This window comes from Sabethes cyaneus, chromosome 3 (assembly GCF_943734655.1).
Source record: "Sabethes cyaneus chromosome 3, idSabCyanKW18_F2, whole genome shotgun sequence".
Classification (NCBI taxonomy): domain Eukaryota; kingdom Metazoa; phylum Arthropoda; class Insecta; order Diptera; family Culicidae; genus Sabethes; species Sabethes cyaneus.
The window spans coordinates 112200316-112213457 of record NC_071355.1 but is presented as its reverse complement, the minus strand read 5'-3'; the positions used below and the strand labels follow the sequence as shown (position 1 = coordinate 112213457).

The 13142-nt window shown below is 39.0% G+C and overlaps 1 protein-coding gene across 1 annotated transcript in view; it reads left to right on the top strand.

Moving 5' to 3' along the window:
• LOC128744299 (neurogenic locus notch homolog protein 3) overlaps positions 1–13142 on the top strand; it is a 380284-nt gene that overhangs the window by 56311 nt on the left and 310831 nt on the right. The window lies entirely within an intron of this gene.

Genomic DNA, 13142 nt, shown 5'->3' with positions numbered 1-13142 from the left:
TGGTCTACCATCCGCGTAAACTGCTCGATCGACCAACTCGGCGGAGCATAACAGCTGCAGTAGAACACTCCACCCACTTTGGCAACCGCAAATCCCTCGTCTGCAGTTGACACAACCTCTTGAACCGGGAACCTGCTTGTCGTCCATATAGCCGCCAACCCGGACCTATCCGAGACCCAGTTACCGTTTCCGGCAGGGATGCGGTATGGGTCCGAGATGATGGCAATGTCCGTCAACGACTCAGTAACTGTTTGGTATAACAGCTGCTGGGCCGCATGGCAGTGGTTCAAGTTTAGTTGCGTTACCTGCACTACGCCCGTGTTTTAGTCGCAGGCGCGCCTGCCGGGCACTTTGAGCCTCCTGTTGTGTGCTTAGCGTCCCGTTGGCCTGTACATATCAGGCACTTGGGCGGCGCCGAACAGTCCCTCGCTATATGGCCCGCACCGCCACATCTTCTACACAGGTGGCTTCTGTCAGGCCCCTTACAGCTCCAGGACTTGTGCCCTCGCTCAAAGCACCGGAAGCAAGCCTCCGGCTGCTGGAACACGCTCAGTGGGCATACGGACCATCCCACCTTCAGCTTGGCCGCCTTCAGGGCTGTATTCCCGTCTACCAGTGGAAGTCTTATTGTAGCTACCTGAGTTCCCGCCGGTCCCTTGCGCAGACGAACTGCTTCGGTGGTCACCACCACGTTACATTGCTCCTTGAGAGCTCGTGTCAGTTCGACCGCTTCAGTGATCTCGTCCAGGTTTTTAAGCTGGAGAGTCATCTCAGGCACCAAGGACCTTTTCTGCCAGCACTTTGTAGGCAGAACCCTTCTCAGTGGCATCCTTTTTGAGCTCAAGGATCATGTCGCCGGTGCGGGAGCGGCGGATATTCCGCACATCCGCGCCAAGACCCTTCAGCTGCTCATCCCCTCTCATGGCCTTCAAAACTTCTGCATAGCTCAGCCCCTCAGTTTTGAGGATAAGGGCATCGCCTTTGCTCCTCTTTTTTCTGGCCACTTTCGGTGGAGTTCGATCCTCCTCTTTCTTCCTGGCCTTCTTCTTTTTCACTGTTTCCCACTGATTGTCGGGAGCTAACTGCGTCTTATTACCCTCGGAGGGTTTCACAGTTTGCTTACGATCCTCAGCGATCAAGCGCTTCTTCGGGCCCGTGGGGGTTTGTTCCCCTGGGGACTGCCTTGCGCGTTTAGTCGATATCTTGTTGTCACTGGACTGCTCCGTAGTCACAAGGGCTACGGTGTGGTCAGTCGTTGACAGGCAGGCATCCGTTTGTACAGACCTCGATACAAACGCCTTTTCTATCACTTTTACTCGCGCTTCGAGTTCGCCGTGTTCCGGATGGTGCCCCGAAGCATGAGCAGGCTTTGTTTCAGGTCCTTCGCTAGGGTGCTGCGGCCTGCCACAAACTCGATAATGGCATCGAGCTGATGAGACGCCGCTACCACTCTCGGTAGCATGTCTCTCTTTCCTTCCACTGCTTTTATTAGCGACGGGCCATTCATCGCTGCGTCCGGCGTAGATGCAGTTGGAGCGACAGGTATGCCGCTTCCCTTTCCGCTTACGCTGGCGCTTCTGCTCGTATCCATCGGCGGAGATCGCTGGATGCCACCTCTTGCGAACGGATTATCTAATCCGTCCGCGCTCACTGAAGTAAAGTTTTTTTGATTTTGATTATTCATATAGAATCCCACGAGTTGAGGGGAAAGAAGAGTCCGCCGCATCAGAGCCCCTCATGATGCGGTAAGGGCTGATTACTGTGGAGGGCGCTCTGGTACTCCACAGGCTCCGTTTGAGGCTGGGTATTTATAGAACCCCCCCCACCATTCATCCCTCGGCACGGGTCGCATGACACCTTGGATTAGGGGTTTATCCATTCTTGTTTTTACTTTTAGCCATGGATAACAGCTATTCAACCATCCTCCTTTAGGGGCTTTGGACCCTCTGCTCAGGTTCTCAGTATTTTCAGGTTCATCGAACATGCTTCTACCGAGATCCGTCATTTGCAGGCGGAGTAGCTTATTAACGTCTTGCAAATATTATAATTTAAGTTTGATAATGATTTTACCGTCACTTATGTGTATTGGGATGCATGTAATATGCATACGCACCAGCCAGCATGGGTTTCAATACTGTATCTGTACAAACTAAACTTAGCGATTTATAATAGGCAACTAAATGAATTTTCCTCACCGATCTAATTGTAAATTTATCCAAGTAGAACTCTATTAAATAGTTACTTCACTAGGACCAAATATTCGTAGCTTTGTAGTTTTAAGGTTAGGCTAATACATTGGTAGAATATAAGCATAAATTCACATAATATAGCATAGTATTTTAAGTATCCGTATCATACCCTAATTCACTAGCTTTAAGTTCAACTTTGATGTTAATTAGCGATAGAATTAAGTATATAATATTGTAGATTTAAACGACAGTTCGTGTCTGGAAGTCAAGCTGAGCAGACGTATAATAGAAACCTATAGAAAAGATTAGCTGTCGCAATATTCGCTATTTCTTCTACCGGTGTGTACAATTTAAAACAATTGAGTACGAGGTCATCTACCCTCGAGGAAAATGGTGGATACGGAGCTAAGGGCGAATTCCCTTCGAGTGCGTTTTGAACGATGAGTACCGGAACCATCGGATATGGAGATATTTACATTTATGAAATCGAAAATGAACTTAAGCTGCGAAAAGCTTTTGTCCATGTACAAGGATAGAAATGAAACATCGTTCATCATCAAATTTAAAAATGAAGAGGACATGCGAAACACCTTGCAAGAATTACCAGAATCAATGGACTTTGCATATAACAAATATCCGAGTACTCTAGTTAAACTTTCAGCAGCTAACGCCATTGTTAGATACGTGCGCCTATTCAATCTCCCACCAGAGATCGACGACCGCGACATAGCAACAGTTCTGAGCAAGTACGTAAAAGTAGCGCGATTGGTTCGAGAGAGGTACGGCGAGGAAACGGGTTTTCCCATTTGGACGTCAGTACATGGAATCTACATCGAGCTGAAGGAAGGAATTGAAATACCCGCTACGCTTCACATCCGAAGTGTGCGTGCGCGAGTATTCTATGAGGGCCTGGTAAATAAATGTTTTCTTTGCGGAAGTAAAGAGCATTTGAAAGCGGAATGTCCTAACAAAAGATCGGTCAATGAAAGGTTGCAATCCACTAATCAACCGTCATACAGTGAAATGGCAATAGGCGATTTAAAGTGGACGAAACAGCGAGTAATTAAGGAAAACGATCGACAAAGCGAAGCAGGAATGATCACCCTTGGATCGGTTCTCCCTAATCGACCACGTGGTGCTGTGCAGGTTAACTCGTCAAATGGCGCCAAAAAAAGTGTAGAGATGGATACTGGAAGAGATAATAAAACCGAATCGAATGCAGAAAACAATAGTACAAACAGAACCTATACAACCACTGCGCCCAAGAGCAAGATGGCGGAGGGGAAGTAACGGCGGCAGCGGAAGATTTCATCACGGTAACGAATAAGAGAGGACGTAAACATGTGAAAGACCAAAACGAGGAAAAATCGGATTCTGATCAATCGACTACGGAAGGGGAGAATGCTCGGGCAGTGGTACTTGTACCACATGGCGAGCGATTTAGTGAGGCGACCGATCGATGTACTAGGAGCAAGGCCAAGCATATCAAGTTGGCTAAACAAATCGAGACTACTCCAACAACGTTTTGTGAAGGAAGCGCGATAACAAATGAGATGGAACACGAGAGTGATATGATACTAGATGATGCAGGTCTTTAAATTGAAAAGTGAGAAAGGTAACTAGTCAGAGTTCATTTGCTTAATTTTTGTCGAATGTGGAAAGGTTTTCTTTAGTAGTTAGCATTTAGTATTAGATACTATTTCAAATGATGTTGCGGCACAAAGCCGCAATATGACCGCGTTGACCTTCACATCTAGCAGAACAACAATCAGTATACTCGGTCGAAGATGAGACAAAGCGCTATTGTTGTTCTGGCTAGATGTAGTAACAATAAGCTATTATCAAACGATGTACCTATAAATAGGGTAATAAATATGAGTCTTGGGTTCAGTACGTTCGCAGCCAGCGCCGCTGGTGGTGCTGCTGTGCATATGGCAACACTTGTTCGTCATCTATTGCATAATAATATCACAGTCCCGTTGGTAACCGGCCCCCCTTACGACGATCACGGAACAAATGAATTTCATACTACGAATAGCAAGCATAAACTTGAATAGCAGCACGACAACAGTTAACAACCCAAGCAACACACGTTGTTATAGAATAGTATAACATTACATACATCAGCACTTCTCTATTACCAGAAAAGCGCAAAAAATTGAAGTCTAATGAAACAAAAATTGAAAAGAAGTATGGATCAGGTTATTTCATACCATTTTAAAACGTTATTATAGCATAAGCTACAACTTGTTCTTCCAGTAGTTTAAATTTAGTAATGGAAACATAATAAAAACTTCGTGTTGACATGTTGACAAAAACAAACATTATTCATTTGATATGAGCTGTCAAATAAATTCATGTTATCACAAAACATCTCAAAACCTTAATAATAACGACACATGTTTTCAAAGTACGTTTATAGTACTCTTAAACGACTACTTTTCAAGAAGATTATTTTCTAACTTGTTTTGTGTGTTACTTGGGAAAAGCCTTTTACGCGATTTCGTTTTCCATAATGACATTGATGTACTCTTTTTGCAAGAGGTGTGTTATTCGAACTTTTCTTTTATTCCATCCTTTGTTCCATACGCGAATGTAAATGAATCCAAGTCTGGAACTGCTATTTTGACTCGTAATTCACTCGAAGTAAGTCAGCCACTGTTGAGTTTGAATGGTAGAATATCTTCGGTTGTTGTAAACAATATTAACTATATAAACATCTACGCCTTTGCCGGTTCAAACCGCAGAAAGGCAAGAAATGATTTTTTCCAAAACGATTTGACGGTGCATCTCACAAAAAGTAACGTTATAACGAATGTTTTAGGTGGGGATTTTAACTGTATTCTAAACGGTTTTGACATGCTTGGAGAAAACAAAAGCTTTTGCCCCGGTCTTCGACATGTGGTAGAAGCCTTCGGTTGGAAAGATATTGCGCTACAGTTGAAAAAGAATCAATTTACTTTTCATAGATTGAATTCAGCCTCGAGACTCGACCGTTTTTATGCTCCCTCAAATTTTATTGAAAATGTTCTTGATTTCCAAACCATTCCAGTTGCGTTTTCGGACCATTGTGGTATCATAATGAAAATTAAAATAGATGAAATAAACTCGAATTGTCGGGGGAGAGGATATTGGAAGATTAACAATACCATACTGAAAGATAGTAATGTTTCGAAGAGGTATGCTCAGAATTACCATATATGGAAAACAAGGGAAATTTTTAGCAGGGATAAAAGCAAGTGGTGGAGTGAAGTAGGCAAAGTTAAAACTAAACAATTTTACAAATCTTGTAGCTGGGAGCTTATGAATAGCATCGCTTGCGAAAAAAGTTATTTCTACGGCAAGTTAAAAGAATATATGTTGAAAGTAAATAGGGGCGAAGAAACTCTTTTGAATGTTAAATTGATAAAAACGAGATTATTAGAAATTGAATCGAACCGATTAAAGCACTTTTGAGAACCAGTTTATTAGAGGGAGAGATGATGAATATTTTTCAAATTTCCGCACAAATGAAAAAACGTGAAAAAAATAGTATAACTAAACTTACGAACAACGGAGAAACTGTGACAGACACAGCCTTGCTAAAAAATTTAATTTTCACTTACTATAAAGAACGGTTTAATGAAGAAGTAGGAACTGGGTTTGAGAACAGAGACGAAGATGATCCTATTCATTGTCTTAAAAATAAACTTTGTCAGGGAGATAAACAAAAGTTAATGGCTCCAATTACGTTGGATGAATTGAAAAAGGTTCTACTATCCTGCTCAAAGAAAAAATCCCCTGGTCCAGATGGGCTTACATACGAATTTTATATACAAAATTTTGACGTGGTTAAAGATGATATTTTAGAAATTTACAATGCCTATCTCTCGGGTACACTTTCCTTTCCCAAAGGTTTCTCTGACGGGATTATCACATTGATACCAAAAAAAGGTGTACAGAGCTTGTCGCTCGATGACTATCGGCCGATATCAATGCTTAATTCTGATTACAAACTGTTTACTAAAATTATTGCGGAAAGGATGATGGACTGTATATTAAATTTAGTGGGAAAAGGGCAGACGGCGTGCCTAAGAAACAAATCATGCATAGATAATTTGAAGGATATAAGAAGAGTGCTCACGCGTTCGTGTGAAAACAAGAAGCTCAAAGCGTGTCGGTTAGACAGGGGTGCCCTTTGAGCATGATTTTATTCGTACTTTACATAGAGCCTCTTATAAGGAATATTTCGGATAGTATCAATGGTTTCTGGATATACGATAAATTTATAAAAGTGATTATTTTTGCTGACGATTTCAATGTCATCATCCGAAATGACAATGAATTTGATTTGCTTTTGACTATTTTCGAATGTTATTCAAAATACGCAAGAATAAAAATAAACTTTTCGAAATCTTCGTTTCTTCGGTTTAATCATGCAAAAGTAGGTCCACAGAAGATTAAAGAAGTGGAGTGTATGAGAATATTGGGTGTGGAATTTCATAGAAGTTGGTTCCTAACAGTCAATTCTAATTATAATTCTATAATAGCTGACATAAAAATAACTTTAAAAAAACATAGTGCTAGAAATCTGAATTTGTACGAAAGATGCTGGATCCTCAATATTTTTATATTGTCCAAACTTTGGTACGTAGCGCAAATTTTCCCCCCGTTAAATCGACACATTGCTCAAATTAAGATGGCATGTGGAAATTTTGTTTGGCATAGCATAACTTCATTTTTAGAGTAGATAGGCAACAACTTTATTTAGATTACTCAAAAGGAGGACTAAGATTAGTAGATCCCGATTCAAAAATGAAATCCTTGTTCATAAAAAATTTGACATATAATACGGAGACAGATGACAATTTGTCTAATGAAGAATATTTGTTCCATCTGAAAACACCACAACGGTTAACGAAGAATTTTTTTTTTTTTTGTTGGGTACGTTCTCCACTGCGACCAGTTATTTGATCTATTGTGGCGGGCCCCTATTTACTGTAGTCACGTCACGGTGTCCTATCACCATTAGTATGAGTGATTTCCACTTGATGACTAATGGCATTGTCCCAATAAGGTATTGAATAACGAATAAAGTTTATTGCCTTATTGGGCGAACTTGTCCACACAACAGAGGGTGGTGTTAAACCTTCATCAAAGAATTTACTCATCCTATGATAAAGTGCCACGCAGTTACAAAGCAGATGTTCCGCATTCTCGCTATCTAGGTTACAAAAGCGACAAGAGTCATCTTCCAGTTTGCCTAGCTGTTTCAAGTGATACTTACTAGAGCAGTGGCCCGTTATTAGGCCACAGAAAGTACGTAAGTCTTTTTTGGATAGACTAAGAAGTCTCTGAGTTACTGCTTTGTCAGGTGATATAAATCGCTTTGATTGGCGAGCTGTTAAATTGTTATTCCATATATTATCTATCATTGATTTTTCCCAGTTACTTAATTCCATTCTGATGGTACATGTTGAGGTCCCACAGAATGGTTCTGGTCCAATGAAAGTTTTTATCGATACAGCTTTTGCCAACTGATCCGCTTTTTCATTGCCTTCAATTCCACAGTGCCCAGGTACCCAAAAAAGACTTACGGTGCTTTTTTGGCCACCTGTTGTAGTAATTGAACGCATTCCCAAACCAGTTTGGATGAACACGAAACTGACTTCAGTGCTTTTAAAGCAGTCTGGCTATCAGAAAATATACATATATTTGCATGTCTATAATTTCTTCGTAGACAAATTGTAGCACATTCAATTACTGCCTGTATTTCTGCTTGAAATACAGTCGGCCATTGGCCCATAGATAATGATATATTGATTCCGGGACCCGTTACTCCGGCACCAACTCTGTTGTTAAATTTAAAACCGTCAGTATTATTTTCTAAATCGATCCTGGTTGAATATTAGGCCCCCTGATTCCCATTCCATGCGACTTGTTTCAATAACATGGAATAGTCGTTCAAAGTTATATTGCCTATCCATCCAGTCTTCATGAGTTACTATTGGATTTATTTTGATGTCCTTTAGAATACTGAGATGGCCCCTAAGGTCACCATCAAGGAACTTGTTTGTTCTTTTTAGCCTTAGTGCATTTTTCTCAGCTTCTAATTGCACGAATAGATGAAGTGGAAGTAGGCATAGAATGGCATCTAGGGCTTTAGAAGGTGTACTGTAAGCTGCTCCTGTAACGGAGATGGTAGCAAGCCGCTGTAACTTTTCCAGTTTTTTCTGTGCCTGTTTAATCTTCGTTTTTGGCCACCACACCAGGGCCGCGTATATTATTTTGGGTCTTACTATGACTGTATAAATCCAATGAATCATTTTAGGTTTCAGTCCCCATTTGTTTCCAAAAGTTTTCCTGCTTATCCATAAGGCATTTGTAGCCTTACTAATTATCTGATCCAAATGGAAATTCCAATTTAGTTTACTATCAAGAATTACTTTTAAGTATTTTACGGTTTGAGACAGGACTAATTTGGTGCCCTCCAAATACAAATCCGGTATTTTAATTTTTCTTCTTCGCGTAAATGAAACGACAGTGGTTTTGTAAGGGTTAATAGAAAGCCCCTCATCTGTGCACCACGATGTTGTTAAATTTAGAGCATATTGTAGTCTTTCGGTGATGACCTGTTCATATTTCCCACGGGTTATAATTACAACGTCATCAGCGAAACCAACAATTTCGAATCCTTCCGTTTCAAGGTGTGATAATAATTCATCAACGACAAGTGGCCATAGCAGAGGAGAGAGAACTCCTCCTTGTGGACAGCCTGTTACAGTTTTTACCGTGTTTGCTGTCATTCCATGACTACAAGTTATCTCTCTTTTTTGTAACATTTCAAAAATCCAATTTACAATAGTTTTGTCGAAATTTCGTCTTATCATAGCATTCTTGATTGAGTTATGAGATGCATTATCAAATGCTCCTTCAATATCCAAAAAGGCAGCTAGTAGAATTTCTTTGGCTTCGAATGTTTTCTCGATTTTTGTTACTAGTGAGTGAAGTGCTGTTATTGTTGATTTTCCATGTTGGTATGCAAATTGATTTCTATTTAAAGGGATCGCTTCTAGGTACAGGGATACCTCGATATAAGACAATTTATAATTTCTAAAAGTTGTCTTATATCGAAATTGTCTTATATCGAAACATGGTTTTCTCAAAAAAAAATTGCATTAGCGGTCGCCAATTTTGCTCTGTGTTATGTGTTTACGGTTTTTGAACTATTTATTATTGTTTGAACTATTAGTTTTTTACTATTTTTGGGGTTATTTTGAAATAATGAACATCTTCATGGCACCGATTTCAGAATGGAAAATCAGCTCTGGTATCGTTAACAGCTATGTCAAAGGGATTTGTTTCGATATAAGACAAAATTGTCTTATATCGAATTGTCTTATATCGAAGTTGTTTTATAACGAGGCTGTCTTATATCGAGGTATACCTGTACTTTGATTTAATATAGTCGTCAATTAGTCTCTCTATCAGTTTTAACATGATTGACGAAAGACCTAAAAGATTTTGGACTTTTTTTGTCTTTTTTATTTGCTTTAGGAATAAAGACAACTTGAACTTGCCGCCAGCTTGTGGGAATATAATTTAGCCTCAAACTGGCTCTAAACATTTAACGAAGTTAACGAAGAATGCAAGGGAATGGATTGATGTAGCACGAGAAACTAAAACTAGATCATCGCTGGAATCTACAAAGCAACTTTACAGCTATTTTGTTGATGCAAATAACTTTTCTCCCAAAATCGAAACGAAAATTGACCTTTGTTGGACAATAGTCTGGAAAAATCTTAACTATAATTTTATTCCAATGAGCGACCGAGCGAAAGTATTTTGTTTTATGAATGATATAATTCCAAACGGTGAAAACTCTCTGCCTACAACATTCGTTCCACAATACAGAGATGAAAAAATTGCGGTAGAGTAGATAACAATCTTCACAGATTAAAACTCTGTCCAAACGCTAAAAAAGTTTGGGGTTGGTGTAGCCAAATTGTTCGAACACGTTTCAATTATAATGTTGATGATTTAGAGGATATTCTGCTATTCGAGATCAATGATAAGGTGCAAAAAGAAAAAGCTGCATTGTGGCTGACTGTGAGAGTAATAGCTTTCAATGTGGGAGAAACAGACTCGGGCCTATACGTTTTTAAGAAAGAATTGAGAGAACTGAGGTGGAATCATCGGAAAATGTTTAAGAACATATTCGGGAATAATTTAAATATTTGCTAAAACTCATTTTGTTAACTTTTGTCAACTGCTGAGCAAAAAGTTTAGTCGTTCTTTAGTATTTTACCTTAAGATAGACAGGAAAGATATAGACATAGACATGCTTCTGTAAATACGAACTATTATTGTAAATATATATATACCTACTAAAAAAAATCACTTAAAGCACACCCGTAAACATGACAGAGTTGCCATTTGTTTATTTGTTATTTTACTGTTCCACTTTCTAGCTCTAGTAAACCAAATAGTTCTGTGAGTAATTTTGTAGCTTATTAACGTCTTGCAAATATTATAATTTAAGTTTGATAATAATTTTACCGTCACTTATGTGTATTGGGATTAGGGCTGTCGGTATTGGGCGCTTTTGGTGAAAACCGGTATTTCGGTATTGGCGTAGAAAATACCGGTAATACCGGTAAAATACCGGTATTAGCAGATTATTCGAAATCAATAGAAATGTTGATGTTTTTCAGTAAATTTTTTATTTTGAAACATTAGCTTCAGTATTGTTACTTAGCAAAATAGAATTGAAGCAGATATAATACACTTAACGATTTAATTTCCTTACTGTAGAACGAATTTTATTGCCAACACTTCCAACAATAAAAACACTTCCGCTTTCATTGATGTCTAGCGAACGATTTTAAGCACATCACGAACTTTCCTTTCATTTCTTCAAATTTATAGTAGAGAGACTCGCCTTTAATTATTTACAAAATATCTTGTATTGTTGCTTCCAGCATAATTAATGCCCCGGTCTCCTACAGCCTCTCAACAGTTTTTTCACCATCCCCAAACCGGAACTCCAGCATAACGTCTTCCTCTTCATCATCGTTCACGAATACCTTCTCTTCTCTGTTATCAATCCCACTATTCCAATATAGTGGGATGCAGATTTCATCTCCTTGTGTAATCAATGTATCACTCGAAAGACTTGAAAAATATTCCAAATTCTTTCCTGGCAGATCCTTTGTTGGCAAGAATGCTCAAAACGCGCAAAGATCCCCGTATTCTGATCAGAGCCCGGCATCGTCGAAACAAATAAATGAAGCTAACTTTTCCTTACATTCGCTTCATATATGAAGCGACTTGTTTCATTTGTTGAGCAGAACGTTTCGCGCAAGCTTCAGCTGAAGCTACTGACTGTGTCAAATGATGACGATTGACAGTCATGCACGATTTGTCGATGTTGAGTAGATTAATGTAGGAAATGTTACTCAACATCAATTCAATTGCATTCAAAGTCTAGGCTGACCTTTTTCTGAACATTTGATAGAGAAATACAAATGAAACTTTAAAGCCGGTCGTCATGATGAAGTGAAAATCGTTTCAATGACGCTGATTTTTGAAATGAAGCGGCGCTGCTTCAGTTAAAACTGGAGCTTCATTACTTCATTGTTGAATAACAATTTATTAGTGTTGGGTACCGCTAATTCGCTAACCGAGCAATCGCGAAACGCTAATTAGGCTTCATAATTTATACTCAGACTAGCCGAATTGTTGCTGATCCGTAATTCCAAATGAAGTGCCGCTATTAATTTTGAAATTAATAAACTGTTGAGCATTTAATCCATTATTATAGGTTTTGATCTTAGTTTTATTAAGAAAGTAATAATTTGTACAGTGATAGATTACAATGCAAGTTGTTGTGATATGTTAAAAAAAACTGTGCCTGTAATTTGCAGTTTGCGATTAGTAATTCGCGAAACTTCCTCGATTATCGAGCAAATTGAATTGGTTAGCGAATTAGCGAATTAACGGTGCCCAACACTGCAATTTACTATTGTAAGTGACGTTTCTGGGCCCTGATCTTGTTTCCTAAATTCGTTATTTGAGAGCTTCGAATAATTTGTTGGCATTTGAATACCAAGTTGTTCAAAAATAAATTGAAACCCGACGTTTGGCTTATACAATGAAACATTTTTACAGCAAAGTTACTCTACTGTGCTTTAAGCGGGTTCAAGAGCTATAATTATGTGACCCACAACTTCACTCTCTTCATTGTTAGTAGTCGTAGAATCTCGTCGGCATTAACACCAAGTTGTTTTTCTAAGAGTTTTATAATCTTTTATCAAATTTAGTTCTTATTCGCGTAAGGGGTTGGAAAAAACAAGCAGATTAGAAAATACCGGAAATACCGGTTTTTTGCCTTTCCAAAACCGGTATTTCGGTATCCAAAAATTGGCCGGTATTACCGGTTTCGGTACTACCGGTACTACCGGTTAGACAGCCCTAATTGGGATGCATCTAATATGCATACGCACCAGCCAGCATGGGTTTCAATACTGCATCTGTACAAACTAAACTTAGCGATTTATAATAGGCAACTAAATGAATTTTCCTCACCGATCTAATTGTAAATTTATCCAAGTAGAACTCTATTAAATAGTTACTCCACTAGGACCAAATATTCGTAGCTTTGTAGTTTTAAGGTTAGGCTAATACATTGGTAGAATATAAGCATAAATTCACATAATATAGCATAGTATTTTAAGTATCCGTATCATACCCTAATTCACTAGCTTTAAGTTCAACTTTGATGTTAATTAGTGATAGAATTAAGTATATAATATTGTAGATTTAAACGATTTTATAAATTTCATATACATAATCACAACCACGTTATCAACGATCTTTGTTACTCTTTATCTATTGTCCACGATGATCACGCAGATCTGATAAAATAACAACTGCAAGCGACTGAGTCCGACCGATATCATTTGACGGGTTGTG